Source organism: Ambystoma mexicanum, chromosome 5q (genome assembly GCF_040938575.1).
Source record: "Ambystoma mexicanum isolate Mex_15411 chromosome 5q, UKY_AmexF1_1, whole genome shotgun sequence".
In the NCBI taxonomy this organism is placed as follows: domain Eukaryota; kingdom Metazoa; phylum Chordata; class Amphibia; order Caudata; family Ambystomatidae; genus Ambystoma; species Ambystoma mexicanum.
Window position 1 is genome coordinate 1,374,791,893 of NC_090933.1, and position 20,446 is coordinate 1,374,812,338.

A 20,446-nucleotide genomic window follows, 5' to 3' on the forward strand; every position below is an offset into this window, starting at 1 on the left:
TACCCACACTCTATCGGCCTGGTCCCCCACTGCTGATACAAGCAAGCTCTTCACATCACCTATTGCTAGGGCTACCCCAGCAGTGTGTTTCTCAAAGGCGTATATCCACTTACTTGCCCCTCCTGATAACGGGGGCAATAGCTTTAACAAATTTGCCTTATCCATCTGGGCCCATGGGACATAATTTGGCCTCCCCCCTCCCCTATGTATCAATGGGAGTTGTAACCTTCCTTTCGTCGTTGTATCTGCACCCAATTTGGCCGCTGCCGATCCCAATGACGCCATCTTCCCCACCCTATTTCTTAGCCGTCCTGTCCATTCATTGTCCATTGTTCCCAGTGAACATGCACCATCTAACCCTTCACTTTCCCCTCCTATCGCCATACTCAACCTGTCGCTCTCCTCCAGATCACCCCTTATATCACATAGTAGTTCTTCTCTGTTCTCTGTAGGCCTTTCTTCATCACCAGTACACCCTTCTAGTGTTCCTACTTCTATTATTCGTGTCGGTTCTTCCTCAATCCTAAACAGTATTTCACCTTTCTTCCAACCGTCTTCAACTGTTCTACTCTCACTCAGCGCTCTAGACGTGCGCCCTGATCTTGCTGTATTAAGTGCTGTACGTTCGCATATGTCTTTTATTCTTGAAAGCTCATCCTTGGCTATTGAGAGCCTTGATTCTAAATCATCTGTTAATTTTTCTATATCCACTCTTTGCGTACTTGTTTGGGCCCGCTCTCTTGTGTTCTCATACGGCGGGGGCGCCGTTGGTCGTTGGGGCGTAGTCGCTGTCGGGGGAGGCACATAAGTGGGGTCGCTGTACCCTTCTGCGGGCACAGGTTTATTTAATATCGGGTACAAACTTATTACCTCCACTTGTGGCTCTGCATTTGGCGTTACCTTACCATCTCTCGGTATCATTAGTGGATTGTCAGTGGTGGATGGTAGGTCGGGGTTCAATGCTGGGGCTTTGGGCGGTGGTACTTCTTCAAATAACCTCCAGAGGTCTAGTATTTCCCTCCTATTATGCAATTGTTTCCCCTTATATTTCAGACAAATGCAAGTGACTACCATATCCAGGACGCTTTTGTGAAACGATCCCCCCCCGGGCCATATCTGGGGCAACCCCTCTCCCTTTAACTCTGTGACCCATTGGTCGTGGTATTTCTTAATCCGCTCCGCGTACCCAGGGAGGTTTTTACAAATATGCGATAGGGGTGTTTCTGCCCCCATGTTCCGTCCCTCCTAGTATTTGTGTATCTGTGTGTATCCCCAAAAATGACACTGTAGGACGCGTCACCATACAGGTATGTGTCTTCTAATTCTCAGGTAGTACTGACCACTTTTATACTTCTCCCCTTCCCTGTGTACCATCAAAAGTAACCCTGCGCCCTCTCTTACCTTCTTCTCTTTTCTAGGGGGCACACACAAGAGCAAATCGTCTGTGATTTTGACAACATTAATCCCGAAACTAAAAAAAAAGGAGCACACTCACATTACCATACTATCTTTGTCTTCATGGAGCTCTAACCGACCACACTTACCATGACCCTTCAGGGGCTATATATTTATGACCACCCTTACACACTCATGACATCACGACATCTTTTAACACATATGATGCGCACATACTTTTATGTAATACGTTATCCAATATTCAATTCACCCTCCCTTTCCTCCCTGGCCGGCTGTCCCTATCCGTCTTATTCAGTTATATCTATACGCATATAAACGTATCTAAGTATGATCTGTGCCTTTACAATAGAACTTCCTTTGTATCTCACTCTGTCTCTTATAGCTTTGCACTGTTCTTGCTCTTATTTTTCCCCAACCCTGAAGAAAAGAATAGAAAGGATAGCAATCACTAATATATTCTCCGTGTCTCCCTTTGCCAGACACCTTTATCTCATTATTCACTTCTTCATATATTCCCAGCACTAGTCAATATAGCACTATGCGGCGCCGCCTTCTACCCCCTCGCGGAGCTAGGTTCCCGTCACTTCTATCTCTTATTCACCTTTTGATCCTAATGGCCATATGCAAAGAAAAGCAAAGAAAGTTTAAAATGGTCTTTAGTAGACCCCCGTGCTCTCCCTTTCTACCCGTCCTCGTTCTCTGTCCAAAATTTCCTCTCCCACTCCCTTTATGATCGCTCGCACTCAGTACTCACGTGCCCGTCTTGCACCGATAGTCTCCGAAACTGGGTCCGTCCAGGCAGTGTTGCCGCTTGCTCAACAGTCAGCCCCCGGCTCCGGCGAGCGGTACTCAAAGGGGATTTTTCAACCGGGATCCCGTACCCTCTCTCTGTTGAGTGCGCACTTCTTAGTGTACCGGTCGCCGTTGGCGGGCAGCCTCCCGGAGCCGGCGCACCGTGCGTATCCCTTTTCGACCGGAGATTCTCGTGCCAAAAGGGGACGGTGATGATATATTAGGAAGAAATAAAAATCACGCTATCGGGGTCACCACTGAAATCAAGTGCCCCCAAACAGCACGATCCTCCCCGCAATGAGAGAAAGTAATGGACTCTCCCAGGTTGGGAATAAAGCCAAGACAGAGTGCGGGTGAGCTTAAGTGGGAGTTTATCAATCAAATAGGGCATGCAAAGAACTCTGCAAACTCCGAGAGTGCTCTGTCTGACAATAGCAAAGACAGGCGTATATATTTACAAAAAACGTCATCAAAACCTACATACTATAGGGGACACAAGTTCAATGGGATTGGGTGGCGACGACTAACTATAGGTGCTGCTGCGGTGTGGTTGGTCTTGGCTGGAAGACGTCACTGGTCAGCCTCGTGGGTTGGGCTGGGCCTGACAGGTCGGCTTGAGTTCATCCGGGCGGTGTTGTTGTGGCACTGTGGCCTGTGGCAGAGATGAATGCCTTTCTTGACTTGTTTGCCCTAGGCCATGCACACCGCAGTCATTCAATCGCTGCAATATTATTCTCTTTAGTAAATCTTTCAATAGGTTATTCTACAGGTTAATGCAACACAGGAGGAATGCACCTTGTGAGGGGTCTGGTGGCCGTTTGTCAGGGCATGATTACCTGTGTCCTGTTGACCGGTATCATAGGTCGAGGGGCTGGGTCTTAGGGCATGGGACGGGCGGTACATGTCTTTCTGTCTTGTTAGAAGTTATTATGAATGGGCCGCTGTATATTACCACAGTGTTGGGTGTCTTGATTACCCTGAGTCGTAAGTCTTGAGATGATCCGGTGGACTGTGGGGTTTACGAGGGGGCGCTGGTGGATCTGTGTATTCTAGCAGAGGTTTACTGCCGTGTTGTAAATAACGCAGGTGGCGGCCAGTGGCCTTGGGAGTTACAGAGGGGGCTACAAATCTTTGAAGCGGCTCCAGTCTGATTGGGGGAGGTGGAGGAGCGCGGCACGGGCCTCTGCTTTCTTGCTGGGCAGTCTTCGTAGGGTGGGAGGGGGAATGACCTTGCACGTAGTCTCAGAGGTATTTTCCTCGTGTGTTGCCGACTTTACAGGCGAAAATACTACAAACGTTTGAGCATTCTATAACGCTTATTTGAATCACTTGATAACATACATTTCACTTTTACTACATGGGTTTTGAATACACCCAGTCTAAGCAACTTATTCATACGCTACGTTTTAACAACTACAGCATTTGGTTATATGTATATACAATTATAGTCGGTGAGGTAGCCGTGAGGTGGGTGGAGTACATAGAAAATTACTCGCCACTGTACGTGACAGTAGTGGCACACAAGGGGCTTAAATATACACACATGACACGTGCATGCTCGCACGGGCCCTTTGTATTGTCTCATTCATCCTCTCTTGTACTCTAGCAGCATTAGTCTGGTTATGGCACAGGACCATGGAGTGTCGGTTTTTTAGTGATACACATAGCAAACAACCCTTGACCACTCTTTCATTGTTCGCACCCTACTGCAGTGGTGTTGGCTCTTATATTGCTTAAGACCATGAAGGTATGTATTCTATCGTGGTTATGCAGTTTGCAGGGTTTCGTAATAGCAGAGGGTTTGTGGAGAAGCGCACATTTTTGCAAGTGGTCCTGACATTAATATTTTGGGGACTTTCAGCCACCTGATGATCGTTTTACAGTTTTTTCTCATCACTCAGGCCTACAGGCCGGGTCAAGCTGGGAGCAGTGATACGCTGTGGAGGGTGAAATGTTACAGTGTTAGTATCTTGTGCTAGCTCATGTCCGCCTTGTTCGTGGGAACAGGCTCACAGCGGATCTGCTGGGTGTTGCAGCAATAGGGATAGTTGAAACTTTTCAAGGGTGGGGGCTGCGCTGCAGTGCGCAGAGCTCACACCATCTTTGCTAGACAAAATTTGTTTCTGAGGCCTTTCTGAATTCAACGTGTGGGCAATGTCTTCAGTAGGTGAGCCCCCCACCGCCTGGGCCCTGGCGGTATGGAAGGACGCCCAATGAGCCATGGCCCTCACCTGAGGAGGGATGTAGGCAAGGGGGGTCCTTTAGACCTTCCCTCCCCTACACTGTTCATATGTGTTGCTACTACGCTTCTCAGCAAGTCTCTGCGTCACTGTGTCCTGGTAGAGTAAATGTTCATAATTGTTGTTACAATGCGTCTCAAACCATCTCACAGTCTTTATGTACATGCTCATATGTGTTCATAATACTCTTCCCTGAACGTCTCTGTGTCCAGTGAACGTATATGTTCATAATTGTGGATACTGTGCCTTGCAGACACTATCAGTGTCTCTGTTGATACTACACTGCTCACAGAGTCTCTGTGTCTCAGTGTCTGGGTAAAGTAAATGTGTATACTTGTAGATACTGCACTTCTCAGAATGTCTTTGTGTCTTGGTGTCCTGGTAAAGTAAATGTGTATACTTTGTGTCTTGGTGTCTGGTAAAACGTTAACATTTCAACTTGTTGATACTTCACTCCTCAGAATGTCTTTGTGTCTCAGTGTCCAGGTAGAGTATATGTTTATACTTGTTAATAATAATTTGGCACTTACATAGTGCTACGAACCCTCAGGTATCTGAGCGCTGCTTATTATTACCCACTGTGTGTAGTGCTCATTTATCGACCTCAGAAGGATGAAAGGCTGAGTTTGGCCCTGCCAGGATTCGAGCCTGCGGCTCTGCACGGATGTCAAAGCGAGCGCTCTACTCGCTGTGCCACTTGACCGGCTTTGTTGATACTGCACTTCTCTGAATGTATTTGTGTCTTGGTGTCTGGTTAAAGTAAATGCTTCTACTTGTTGATACTTCAACTCTCAGAATGTCTTTGTATCTCAGTTTCCAGGTAAAGTATATGTGTATACTTTTTGATACTGCACTTCTCAGAATGTCTTTGTGTCTCGGTGGCTGGTTAATGTAAATGTGTAAAAGCTCCATGGCTGCCTCCAACCTCGTAATGACCCCCACTGTGTCTGTATCTGGGTCTCTGTGTCAAACAGTAAAATGAGGTCATAGAAATACACGTTGTTCTTCTCAAAACTTGAAAACAATGACGCTCAGTATTGACACATTTAAGTGATATGCCCAGGGATTGAATTCCTTCATTTGATAAAAGGATATTAGCTATAACAGCATAGTCAGTATAGCAGAGGTAACAGCAGCATGTAACTGGGCCAATGCGACAGTAAAGGAAGAACTGTATCGTCATCCAAGAGCGAGCTATGCTTCCTAGCCAGAAAAGGTTTCTGTTTCAGGTCCGTATCGGGTGCTTAAGGTGATGGATATTCCCTATGCTTATTTTGATGCCCTTTGAAGGCTCTGTCGAGGTGGTGGATCAGAAACCATTTGCCATACTAAATATTTGACGGTATGAGATTATGGAGGGCAGAACATTGGCTGCCAGGACTGGGGAGGATTACAAGGGATTGGACTACCTTGTAGATGCTGGCTCACCTCTCAAACCCAGATGAGGTCACTCCAAACATTGAAATGCTGTAGGGGGTGTACATTCCAAGAGCTGTTGGCTTGGGGAATGGGATGTGAGAAGCAATAGTGCATTGAGCGCCCAGAGTAGGAGCTATGGCCCAAGAATAGTGGGACCTGCCTGGTTAATGCACCGTTGCCGAGCCCAGCGTCCAGGGCGGGGGGCAGCGTCCTCCTAAATGCGGGTATTCATTGGAGCCGTCATAGAGAAGGCTGCTGTGCTCCAGGTAAGGATGACACTAAGGGATACACGCACGTGTTCACAAGCCTCTGTCTAATGAGACTTTGGCAGAAGGCTGATTCTCTGTGGAATATATAACAGTTCCCTTCTCGGTTCTTCTGTTTAGCTGAGAACATTGGCACTGCCAGCTGGGCGTTTGGATTAGGGGGATGGTAAGTAAAGGAGAGGCATCCTCTTAGGAGCAATATCAGTGAGAATATTGATGTGAGGACCTCTGCACTCTGATTCCATCCATGCTCTTTGCTCGCAGCTGGTGCCGTCCGCCACAGTTTACTACCATACTGGCAGAGGCAGGTGATACTGCAGGGGAGATGGATGGGAGTGACTGGCACTGATATACCCTCTTGGATATGCTGGGGAGATGGATGGGAGTGATCGGCACTGATGCGCCCTCTTGGATATGCAGGGTAGATGGATGGGAGTGACCGGCACTGATGCGCCCTCTTGGATATGCTGGGGAGATGGATGGGATTGACCGGCACTGATGCGCCCACTTGGATATGCAGGGGAGATGGATGGGAGTGACCGGAACTGATGCGCCCTCTTGGATATACAGGGGAGATGGATGGGAGTGACCGGCACTGATGCGCCGACTTTGATATGCAGGGGAGATAGATGGCAGTGACCGGCACTGATGCACCCTCTTGGATATGCAGGGGAGATGGTTGGGAGTGACCGGCACTGATGCGCCCCCTTGGATATGCAGGCGAGATGGGTGGGATTGACCGGCACTGATGCGCCCACTTGGATATGCAGGGGAGATGGATGGGATTGACCGGCACTGATGCGTCCTCTTGGATATGCAGGGGAGGTGGATGGGAGTGACCGGCACTGATGCGCCCTCTTGGATATGCAGGGGAGATGGATGGGAGTGTCCGGCACTGATGCACCCTCTTGGATATGCAGGGGAGATGGATGGGAGTAACCGGCACTGATGCGCCCCCTTGTATATGCAGGCGAGATAGGTGGGAGTGACCAGCACTGATGCACCCTCTTGGATATGCAGGGGAGATGGATGGGAGTGACCGGCACTGATGCGTAACTTGGATATGCAGGGGAGATGGATGGGGTGACCGGCACAAATGCGCTCTCTTGGATATGCTGGGCAGATGGATGGGAGTGACTGGCAGTGATGCGCCCACTTGGATATGCAGGGGAGATGGATGGGAGTGACCGGCAGTGATGCGCCCTCTTGGATATGCAGGGAAGATGGATGGGAGTGACCGGCACTGATGCACCCTCTTGGATATGCAGGGCAGATGGATGGGAGTGACCGCCACTGATGCGCCCACTTGGATATGCAGGGGAGATGGAAGGGAATGACCGGCACTGATGCGCCCTCTTGGATATGCAGGGGAAATGGATGGGAGTGACCAGCAGTGATGCGCCCTCTTGGATATGCAGGGAAGATGGATGGGAGTGACCGGCACTGATGCACCCTCTTGGATATGCAGGGCAGATGGATGGGAGTGACCGCCACTGATGCACCCACTTGGATATGCAGGGGAGATGGAAGGGAGTGACCGGCACTGATGCGCCCTCTTGGATATGCAGGGGAAATGGATGGGAGTGACCGGTACTGATGCGCCCTCTTGGATATGCAGGGGAGATGGATGGGATTGATCGGCACTGATGCGCCCACTTGGCTATGCAGGGGAGATGGATGGGAGTGACCGGCACTGATGCGCCCTCTTGGATATGCAGGGGAGATGGATGGGAGTGACCGGCACTGATGTGCCCACTTTGATATGCAGGGGAGATGGATTGGCGTGACCGGCACTGATGCGCCCTCTTGGATATGCAGGGCAGATGGATGGGAGTGACCAGCACTGATGCGCCCACTTCGATATGCAGGGGAGATGGATTGGCGTGACCGGCACTGATGCGCCCTCTTGGATATGCAGGGGAGATGGATGGGAGTGACCGGCACTGATGCGCCCTCTTGGATATGCAGGGGAGATGGATGGGAGTGACAGCATTGATGCACCCTCTTGGATATGCTGGGGAGATGGATGGGAGTGACCAGCACTGATGCGCCCTCTTGGATATGCAGGGGAGATGGATGGGAGTGACCGGCACTGATGCGCCCTCTTGGATATGCAGGGGAGATGGATGGGCGTGACCGGCACTGATGTGTCCACTTGGATATGCAGGGGAGATGGACTGGTGTGACCGGCACTGATGCGCCCTCTTGGATATGCAGGGGAGATGGATGGGAGTGACCGGCACTGATGCGCCCTCTTGGATATGCAGGGGAGATGGATGGGAGTGACCAGCACTGATGTGCCCACTTGGATATGCAGGGGAGATGGAAGGGAGTGACCGGCACTGATGGGCCCACTTGGATATGCAGGGGAGACAGATGGGAGTTACCGGCACTGATGCGGCTACTTGGATATGCAGGGGAGACGGATGGGAGTGACTGGCACTGATGCGGCTACTTGGATATGCAGGGGAGACGGATGGGAGTGACCAGCACTGATGCGGCCACTTGGATATGCAGGGGAGACGGATGGGAGTGACTTGCACTGATGCACCCACTTGGATATGCAGGGGAGACGGATGGGCGTACCGGCACTGATGCGCCCTCTTGGATATGAAGGGGAGACGGATGGGAGTGACCGGCACGGATGCGGCCACTTGGATATGCAGGGGAAATGATGGGAGTGACCGGCACGGATGCGGCCTCTTGGATATGCAGGGGAAATGATGGGAGTGACCGGCACTGATGTGCCCCCTTGGATATGCAGGGGAGATTGATGGCCGTGACTGGCACTGATGCGCCCACTTGGCTATGCAGGGGAGATGGATTGGTGTGACCGGCACTGATGCGCCCTCTTGGATATGCAGGGGAGATGGATTGGAGTGACTGGCACTGATGTGCCCACTTGGATACGCAGCGGAGATGGATGGGAGTGACCGGCACTGATGCGCCCTCTTGGATATGCAGGGGAGATGGATGGGAGTGACCGGCTCTGATGCACCCACTTGGATATGCAGGGGAGATGGATGGGAGTGACCGGCACTGATGCGCCCACTTGGATATGCAGGGGAGACGGATGGGAGTGACCGGCACTGATGCAGCCACTTGGATATGCAGGGGAGATGGATGGGCGTGACCAGCACTGATGCGCCCACTTTGATATGCACGGGAGATGGATTGTCATGACCGGCACTGATGCACCCTCTTGGATATGCTGGGGAGATGGATGGGAGTGACCGGCACTGATGCGCCCTCTTGGATATGCAGGGGAGATGGGGGGGAGTGATCAGCACTGATGCGCCCACTTGGATATGCAGGGGAGATGGATGGGAGTGACCGGCACTGATGTGCCCACTTGGATATGCAGGGGAGATGGATGGGAGTGACTGGCACAGATGCGCCCTTTTGGATATGCTGGGGAGATGGATGGGAGTGACCGGCACTGATGCGCCCACTTGGATATGCAGGGGAGATGGATGGGAGTGACTGGCACTGATGCGCCCTCGTGGATATGCTGGGGAGATGGATGGGAGTGACCGGCACTGATGCGCCCACTTGGATATGCTGGGGAGATGGATGGAGGTGACCGGCACTGATGCGCCCACTTGGATATGCAGGGGAGATGGATGGGAGTGAATGGCACTGATGCGCCCTCTTGGATATGCTGGGGAGATGGATGGGAGTGACCGGCACTGATGCGCCCACTTGGATATGCTGGGGAGATGGATGGAGGTGACCGGCACTGATGCGCCCTCTTGGATATGCAGGGGAGATGGATGGGAGTGACCGGCACAGATGCGCCCTCTTGGATATGCAGGGGAGATGGATGAGATTGACCAGCACTGATGCGCCCACTTGGATATGCAAGGGAGATGGATGGGAATGACCGGCACTGATGCGCCCTCTTGGATATGCAGGGGAGATGGATGGGAGTGACCGGCACTGATGCACCCTCTTGGATATGCTGGGGAGATGGATGGGAGTGACCAGCACTGATGCGCCCTATTGGATATGCAGGGGAGATGGATGGGAGTGACCGGCACTTATACACCCTCTTGGATATGCAGGGGAGATGGATGGGAGTGACCGGCACTGATGCGCCCTCTTGGATATGCTGGGGAGATGGATGGGAGTGACCGGCACTGATGCGCCCACTTGGATATGCAGGGGAGATGGATGGGAGTGACTGGCACTGATGCGCCCTCTTGGATATGTTGGGGAGATGGATGGGAGTGACCGGCACTGATGCGCCCTCTTGGATATGCTGGGGAGATGGATGGAGGTGATCGGCACTGATGCGCCCTCTTGGATATGCAGGGGAGATGGATGGGAGTGACCGGCACAGATGCGCCCTCTTAGATATGCAGGGGAGATGGATGGGATTGACCAGCACTGATGCGCCCACTTGGATATGCAGGGGAGATGGATGGGAATGACTCGCACTGATGCGCCCTCTTGGATATGCAGGGCAGATGGATGGGAGTGACCGGCACTGATGCGCCCACTTTGATATGCAGGGGAGATGGATTAGCGTGACCGGCACTGATGCGCCCTCTTGGATATGCAGGGGAGATGGATGGGAGTGACCGGCACTAATGCGCCCTCTTGGATATGCAGGGGAGATGGATGGGAGTGACCGGCACTGATGCGCCCTCTTGGATATGCAGGGGAGATGGATGGGAGTGACCAGCACTGATGCACCCTCTTGGATATGCTGGGGAGATGGATGGGAGTGACCAGCACTGATGCGCCCTCTTGGATATGCAGGGGAGATGGATGGGAGTTACCGGCACTGATGCGCCCTCTTGGATATGCAGGGGAGGTGGATGGGCGTGACCGGCACTGATGTGTCCTCTTGGATATGCAGGGGAGATGGACTGGTGTGACCGGCACTGATGCGCCCTCTTGGATATGCTGGGGAGATGGATGGGAGTGACCGGCACCGATGCGCCCTCTTGGATATACAGGGGAGATGGATGGGAGTGACCAGTACTGATGTGCCCACTTGGATATGCAGGGGAGATGGAAGGGAGTGACCGGCACTGATGCGCCCACTTGGATATGCAGGGGAGACAGATGGGAGTGACCGGCACTGATGCGGCTACTTGGATATGCAGGGGAGACGGATGGAAGTGACCAGCACTGATGCGGCCACTTGGATATGCAGGGGAGACAGATGGGAGTGACTTGCACTGATGGACCCACTTGGATATGCATGGGAGACGGATGGGCGTACCGGCACTGATGCGCCCACTTGGATATGCAGGGGAGATGGATGGGAGTGTCCGGCACGGATGCGGCCACTTGGATACGCAGCGGAGATGGATGGGAGTGACCGGCACTGATGCGCCCTCTTAGATATGCAGGGGAGATGGATGGGAGTGACCGGCTCTGATGCACCCACTTGGATATGCAGGGGAGATGGATGGGAGTGACCGGCACTGATGTGCCCACTTGGATATGCAGGGGAGACAGATGGGAGTGACCGGCACTGATGCGGCCACTTGGATATGCAGGGGAGATGGATGGGTGTGACCAGCACTGATGCGCCCACTTTGATATGCACGGGAGATGGATTGTCATGACCGGCACTGATGCACCCTCGTGGATATGCTGGGGAGATGGATGGGAGTGACCGGCACTGATGCGCCCTCTTGGATATGCAGGGGAGATGGATGGGAGTGACCGGCACTGATGCGCCCACTTGGATATGCAGGGGAGATGGATGGGAGTGATCGGCCTGATGCGCCCTCTTGGATATACAGGGGAGATGGATGGGAGTGACCGGCACTGATGCGCCCACTTTGATATGCAGGGGAGATAGATGGGAGTGACCGGCACTGATGCACCCTCTTGGATATGCAGGGGAGATGGATGGGAGTGGCCGGCACTAATGTGCCCACTTGGATATGCATGGGAGATGGATGGGAGTGACTGGCACAGATGCGCCCTCTTGGATATGCTGGGGAGATGGATGGGAGTGACCGGCACTGATGCACCCACTTGGATATGCAGGGGAGATGGATGGGAGTGACTGGCACTGATGCGCCCTCTTGGATACGCAGGGGAGATGGATGGGAGTGACCGGCACTGATGCGCCCACTTGGATATGCAGGGGAGATGGATGGGAGTGGCCGGCACTGATGCGCCCCCTTGGATATGCAGGCGAGATGGGTGGGATTGACCGGCACTGATGCGCCCACTTGGATATGCAGGGGAGATGAATGGGATTGACCGGCACTGATTCGTCCTCTTGGATATGCAGGGGAGGTGGATGGGAGTGACCGGCACTGATGCGCCCTCTTGGATATGCAGGGGAGATGGATGGGAGTGACCGGCACTGATGCACCCTCTTGGATATGCAGGGGAGATGGATGGGAGTGACCGGCACTGATGCGCCCCCTTGTATATGCAGGCGAGATAGGTGGGAGTGACCGGCACTGATGCACCCTCTTGGATATGCAGGGGAGACGGATTGGAGTGACCAGCACTGATGCGGCCACTTGGATATGCAGGGGAGACGGATGGGAGTGACTTGTACTGATGCACCCACTTGGATATGCAGGGGAGACGGATGGGCGTGACCGGCACTGATGCACCCACTTGGATATGCAGCAGAGACGGATGGGAGTGACCGGCACGGATGCGGCCACTTGGATATGCAGAGGAGATGGATGGGAGTGACCGGCACTGATGCACCCACTTGGATATGCAGGGGAGATGGATGGCCGTGACCGGCACTGATGCGCCCACTTGGCTATGCAGGGGAGATGGATTGTTGTGACCGGCACTGATGCGCCCTCTTGGATATGCTGGGGAGATGGATGGGAGTGACCGGCACTGATGCGCCCTCTTGGATATGCAGGGGAGATGGATGGGAGTGACCGGCTCTGATGCACCCACTTGGATATGCAGGGGAGATGGATGGGAGTGACCGGCACTGATGCGCCCACTTGGATATGCAGGGGAGACAGATGGGAGTGCCCGGCACTGATGCGGCCACTTGGTTATGCAGGGGAGATGGATGGGCGTGACCAGCACTGATGCGCCCACTTTGATATGCACGGGAGATGGATTGTCATGACCGGCACTGATGCACCCTCTTGGATATGCTGGGGAGATGGATGGGAGTGACCGGCACTGATGCGCCCTCTTGGATATGCAGGGGAGATGGATGGGAGTGACCGGCACTGATGCGCCCACTTGGATATGCAGGGGAGATGGATGGGAGTGACCGGCACTTATGTGCCCACTTGGATATGCAGGGGAGATGGATGGGAGTGACTGGCACAGATGCGCCCTCTTGGATATGCTGGGGAGATGGATGGGAGTGACCGGCACTGATGCGCCCACTTGGATATGCAGGGGAGATGGATGGGAGTGACTGGCACTGATGCGCCCTCTTGGATATGCAGGGGAGATGGATGGGAGTGACCGGCACTGATGCGCCCCCTTGGATATGCAAGCGAGATGGGTGGGATTGACCGGCACTGATGCGCCCACTTGGATATGCAGGGGAGAAGGATGGGATTGACCGGCACTGATGCGTCCTCTTGGATATGCAGGGGAGGTGGATGGGAGTGACCGGCACTGATGCGCCCTCTTGGATATGCAGGGGAGATGGATGGGAGTGACCGGCACTGATGCACCCTCTTGGATATGCAGGGGAGATGGATGGGAGTGACCAGCACTGATGCACCCCCTTGTATATGCAGGCGAGATAGGTGGGAGTGACCGGCACTGATGCACCCTCTTGGATATGCAGGGGAGATGGAATGGAGTGACCAGCACTGATGCGGCCACTTGGATATGCAGGGGAGACGGATGGGAGTGACTTGTACTGATGCACCCACTTGGATATGCAGGGGAGACGGATGGGCATGACCGGCACTGATGCGCCCACTTGGATATGCAGCAGAGACGGATGGGAGTAACCGGCACGGATGCGGCCACTTGGATATGCAGAGGAGATGGATGGGAGTGACCGGCACTGTTGCACCCACTTGGATATGCAGGGGAGATGGATGGGAGTGACCGGCACTTATGTGCCCACTTGGATATGCAGCAGAGACGGATGGGAGTAACCGGCACGGATGCGGCCACTTGGATATGCAGAGGAGATGGATGGGAGTGACCGGCATTGATGCGCCCTCTTGGATATGCTGGGGAGATGGATGGGAGTGACCGGCACTGATGCGCCCTCTTGGATATGCAGGGGAGATGGATGGGAGTGACCGGCACTGATGCGCCCACTTGGATATGCAGGGGAGATGGATGGGAGTGACCGGCACTTATGTGCCCACTTGGATATGCAGGGGAGATGGATGGGAGTGACTGGTACAGATGCGCCCTCTTGGATATGCTGGGGAGATGGATGGGAGTGACCGGCACTGATGCGCCCACTTGGATATGCAGGGGAGATGGATGGGAGTGACTGGCACTGATGCGCCCTCTTGGATATGCAGGGGAGATGGATGGGAGTGACCGGCACTGATGCGCCCACTTGGATATGCAGGGGAGATGGATGGGAGTGGCCGGCACTGATGCGCCCCCTTGGATATGCAGGCGAGATGGGTGGGATTGACCGGCACTGATGCGCCCACTTGGATATGCAGGGGAGATGGATGGGATTGACCGGCACTGATGCGTCCTCTTGGATATGCAGGGGAGGTGGATGGGAGTGACCGGCACTGATGCGCCCTCTTGGATATGCAGGGGAGATGGATGGGAGTGACCGGCACTGATGCACCCTCTTGGATATGCAGGGGAGATGGATGGGAGTGACCGGCACTGATGCACCCCCTTGTATATGCAGGCGAGATAGGTGGGAGTGACCGGCACTGATGCACCCTCTTGGATATGCAGGGGAGACGGATTGGAGTGACCAGCACTGATGTGGCCACTTGGATATGCAGGGGAGACGGATGGGAGTGACCGGCACTTATGTGCCCACTTGGATATGCAGCAGAGACGGATGGGAGTAACCGGCACGGATGCGGCCACTTGGATATGCAGAGGAGATGGATGGGAGTGACTGGCACTGATGCGCCCTCTTGGATATGCAGGGGAGATGGGTGGGAGTGACCGGCACTGCTGCGCCCTCTTGGATATGCAGGCGAGATGGATGCGCCCACTTGGGCTTCACGTAAAGCAGAATCACATCCACATGCAGTAGCTCTTTCCGGGACAGCTCTAGGATATAGTCCTAGAGCATCACAGGACTGATAGCCCGTCTCTTAGCGACTCATTTACTATTTCAAGAGGACACAGGTGTTTAAAATCCTGCGTGGAGATGTCAGCTTGCCTTATGAAGTGGAGGCGGGGGTTGCAGAAAATCAGAGACTAGAATAGATTTGCTTTTGAAACTGTACATGCTGCTCTGGGCGGGGGCAGGAAGAGTCCCAGTGACTGTGCTGGAATACATGTATTGCAGCATGGCCGGGCACAGAGGACTTTCCCGAGGCCCGAGAGGAAGCATCACTTCCCAGGGATCACCGGGATTCAGGTCTGGCGCCATCAGTTCCTGAAACTGGGGCTGAGACTAGTAATGCTTCAAACATGGAACATTAAGCGGCTGTTATCATTTAATCCTAGAGACATGTGCTAATGTCCACCCTATAGTTCATGTGGGTTTGTGCGATCCCCGCGTAGGAAGAGGTCATCCTGGAATCATTGAAGTCCATCATTGACGTGCTCCAAACACTGGTCCCCAGCCGTGCAAACCGTTAAACTCAAGGCCTTATAAAGGCACCATTGGCACAATGCCAAGTGCTTAGAAGCACAGGGAGCGCCGAGGAGCTAGAGACTGGGCTCAGGGACAGGGCAGGGGGCTGATTCAGGCGGAAAGGGGTTTATGTAGGAGGTAGATTGAGCTTCAGAAGAAGCCACACCCTGAGGGCAGTGATAAGCTTTACAGGCTGTAGAGAGCAGTGAATCCTGCAAGGCAGCGCAGCCGCTCTCTCAATGGAGAATAGCCAGGCTTAATGCTGCGGTAATAAAGCGGTAATGAGGAACCGCTTCAGGTGACAGGTAGCCTTTTTACATGGGGAACGAGAGGCGGGTCTAACCTTGGGGCATCAGCCAATGTGCAGCCCTGGCCGGTTCCCCGGGAGAGGTGTAAGCTGCCATTCAGCATCTGAAATGGAGGAAAGACCTGAGCCCAGCAAGGTGCCTGTGGGTACCTAGAGGGTGGAATGTAACATGTGGAGCTCATGTCACGCTCTCCTCTGAGGCACAGTGAGGGCAGTGTCCAGCGTCCCTCACTCCTGGCTATTGGCAGACATTGCCCCGGTCTATGAAGAGGGGAGTCTCCCACCCGGCTGCCACCCCCAATCTCTTCATTGGGTGGGGTAGGGGCACCTTAGAGCCACTTGGAGGAGGTCAGTGTTATCAGCCCACTCCAGACAGGATTTCCACATGGAATCAGTAGAGTAGACCAGGGCTCAGAGGGCTCTACACATCTGGGACAGGGAGGAACCAGCATCTCTACACCTGGTCTGTGGACCTGAGAACAGGCTATGAGAGCGGTCTCAAGGCGAGAGCTCTGTACCCTTTACTTGTGTTTTTTGGTTTATTTGTATTACGCAAAAGGAAATAGGGGGGGGGGTTAGGGGGGCCCAACGTGATTAGTTGGTTTATTGCGTATTGTACAAGCAACACTGCAGTGTTTCCAGAAGCAAAACATGCCACAGTCTCAGGCCACTGCAGTGATGCCAGAAGCAAAGCATGCCACAGTCTCAGGCCACTGCACAGTTTCCAGAAGCAAAGCATGCAGCATTGTCAGGCCACTGCAGTGTTCCCAGAAGCAAAGCATGCAGTTTTGCCAGAAACAAAGCATTCCACAGTCTCAGGCCACTGCAGTGTTGCCAGAAGCAAAGCATGCCACAGTCTCAGGCCACTGCAGTGTTGCCAGAAGCAAAGCATGCCACAGTCTCAGGCCACTGCAGTGTTGCCAGAAGCAAAGCATGCCACAGTCTCAGGCCACTGCAGTGTTGCCAGAAGCAAAGCATGCCACAATCTCAGGCCACTGCAGTGTTGCAAGAGGCAAAGCATGCCGCTGTGTCAGGCCACTGCAGTGTTGCCAGAAGCAAAGCATGCTGCATTGTCAGGCCACTGCAGTTTTGCCAGAAGCAAAGCATGCCACATTGTCAGGCCACTGCAGAGTTGCCAGAAGCAAAGCATTCCACAGTCTGAGGCCACTGCAGAGTTGCCAGAAGCAAAGCATGCCACATTCTCAGGCCACTGCAGTGTTGCCAGCAACAAAGCATGCCACAATGTCAGGCCACTGCAGTGTTGCCCAATGCAAAGCATAAAGTGTTGCCAGAAACAAAGCATGCCACAGTCTCAGGCCACTGCAGTATTGCCAGAAGCAAATCATGCCACATTCTCAGGCCACTGCAGTGTTGCAAGAAGCAAAGCATGCTTCAGTGTTAGGCCACTGCAGTGTTGCCAGAAGCAAAGCATGCTGCATTGTTAGGCCACTGCAGTGTTGCCAGAAGCAAAGAATGCCACTGTGTCAGGCCACTGCAATGTTGCCAGAAGCAAAGCATGCCACAGTGTCAGGACACTGCAGTGTTGCCAAAAGCAAAGCATGCAGCTTTGTCAGGCCACTGCAGTGTTGCCAAAAGCAAAGCATACTGCTGTGTCGGGGCACCACAGTGTTGCCAGATGCAAAGCATGCCACATTGTCAGGCCACTGCAGTGTTGTCAGAAGCAAAGCATGCCACACTGCAAAGCATGCAGCATTGACAGGCCACTGCAGTGTTGCCAGAAGCAAAGCATACTGCTTTGTCAGGGCACTGCAGTGTTGCCAGAAGCAAAGCATGCCCCATTGTGAGGCCACTGCAGTGTTGCCAGAAGCACAGCTTGCCACATTGTCAGGCCACTGCAGAGTTGCCAGAAGCAAAGCATGCCACATTGTCAGGCCACTGCAGTGTTGCCAGAAGCACAGCATGCCACATTGTCAAGCCACTGCAGAGTTGCCAGAAGCAAAGCATGCCACATTGTCAGGCTTGCCAGATTAGTTATGACCAAGACCTGCTTTCTGAAACAAGTTCACCTGACCTTACCTCTGTGAACGAAGCCAGACCAGAATTATTTTTACTCTGAGCTCATTACTGTATTGGGTGTGACACTGGGTGACCCACGGTTGGTAAACTAATTGGAGGTCCTACTGGATATCCTGAACCAGGAGAGTGACACTTCACTACCCTGTATAAATCATCTACAGAATTGAGTAAGGTTGTTTTATGTTCTGGTTATCTGAAAGAACATGGAAAGTGCAACCCCCTCAAATAAGACCTTGGTCAAGAAAGCTCACAAAGTGTAAGAGAGAGAGAGAGAGAGAGAGAGAGAGAGGCTACACGTGACAACTGTAAATAGAGCTTGCTAGCTAGCACATAAACTCTCTCCACTGGCTTCTGGTTGCTGCTAGGATCACGTTCAAGACCCTCTATGCCATTCACATGTGTTTCTGGGGCCTGGGACCCTGCTACATCCAACCCTCTCTCCCTAAATACCAGCCCGAGCGATCTGTTCTTCTACCTCTGACTTTCAGCAGATCAGTCGCTTCTCTAAGCAGAGGGTGAGGGTGGTAGATCTCTCTCCTCCGCAGGAGCCTCCCTTTGGAATGGTCTCCCTGCCCCTGTCAGGCTTGAGCCAGATCTCCTTGAGTTCTGGAAGCTTCTCAAGAGCCTCCTTTTCTCTTCTTCCTTCCCTCTCCCCCTCCACTGCTAGCACCCCATCTGCCGCAGTGACTGGCTGCCTAGTTCTGTCTGAGTTCAACAGGGCACCACCCCCGCACCCAATCCACCCCCCCCTCACACTTCGCATGTTGACCCTCCCCACCTGCACCACATGCATTTCCCTGTCCCTTGCCATCCTGGCCTCCATTTATGTATTTGTTTATTGTTCACTTGTTAGGCGCTTATACAGGTAGCACATACTGTTTCAAAGCACCCACAGGGATAAAGGATTTAATCCTTTAAAAATCTGTGCCAAAGACTTAACCGTTACTTACCAGAACTGTGCTATCCTATACTAGAGACTCTGAACCATTAACTTTGGCCCAGGCCTGTTGAGAAGAATTGCTGGTTGTATTTAACTGAACCCCTTTGCCCCGCCTATGAATGTATTTGGGCTGTATATTCTTAAAACCTTGGGCCTCATTACACGGTAGGCGGAGAACCATGGCGATATTAGCGCCATGGTTCATGCCGGTAAAATACCGGCACCGCCTTGGTGGAAAGGGGAATTACCGCCCCATTCCAAGGATGGCGGGGCGGTAATTCCCCCTTCCACCATTGCCCTTCCCCATTCCCATTTTTGCCCAGAGGGCATAATGGGAATGGGGAAGGCGCTAATTACGACACCGCAAATTGCGGTACCGTAATTAGCTCCCTGGGTCCCTTTGCGGGTTGGTTTTTAACGCCTGCAAAAAGCAGGCGTTAAAATCCCCAACCCGCAAAGGGACCTCGTAGTAAGGCAGTAAGGATTTACCGGTACCGGTAAAATACCGGTACCGGTAAAACCTTACCACCTAGCGTGTAATGAGGCCCCTTGTCTTTTCCCTCCTTTATTAAGTATCTGAAGTGCCATTTTGCTCCCACTTCATTTTGGAGCTAAACTTGTTCATTTACTTACTGGTTGGATTTTTGTGGTGTATTAGTGTGTGATATTGAGCTGCTTATGCTAGTGTAATGCTTTCTAACTGACTGAGTAAATACATGTATATTCTTTTAACAAGAAACCTCAAGTAAGTGTTTATTTGAATCATTGTATTAGTTGGTCCTTTGTGTAACTTGTTCTACTGCTCACTTAAACTCTTGAGATAAGTCTGGCTGCTCAGCCACTGATAACACATTAGTTTGTAGTACAGGCTTGTACCAAAGGTGAAATTGTACTGACACCTGTAGTCTTAATTACCTGTAGTGTTCCCCAAGGGTACTTCAGGTGATTCGGCCTAACATTGAGCACACAGGTGCTTGTCTACTTCACTCTATTAGTATTCAGATAGCCCTTTTCTTGGGCACACAGATGCTTGTCTAGTTCACCCTATTAGTCTTCAGATAGCTTTCTTCTTGAGCACACAGATGCTTGTCTAGTTCACTCTATCAGTCTTCAGATAGCCCTCTTCTTGAGAACGCAGATGCTTGTCTAGTTCTCTCTATTAGTCTTTAAATGGCCCTCTTCTTGAGCACATAGGTGCTTGTCTAGTTCTCTCTATTAGTCTTCAGATAGCCCTCTTCGTGAGCACACAGATGCTTGTCTAGTTCACCCTGTTTGTCTTTAGATAGCCCTCTACTTGCGCACACAGAT

At 52.7% G+C, this 20,446-nt stretch overlaps 1 protein-coding gene across 2 annotated transcripts in view; it reads right to left on the reverse strand.

Annotated features, from left to right (window-relative positions):
• The window catches only part of LOC138498731 (CD5 antigen-like), a 437,221-nt gene that overhangs the window by 282,599 nt on the left and 134,176 nt on the right, over window positions 1–20,446 (reverse strand). The window lies entirely within an intron of this gene.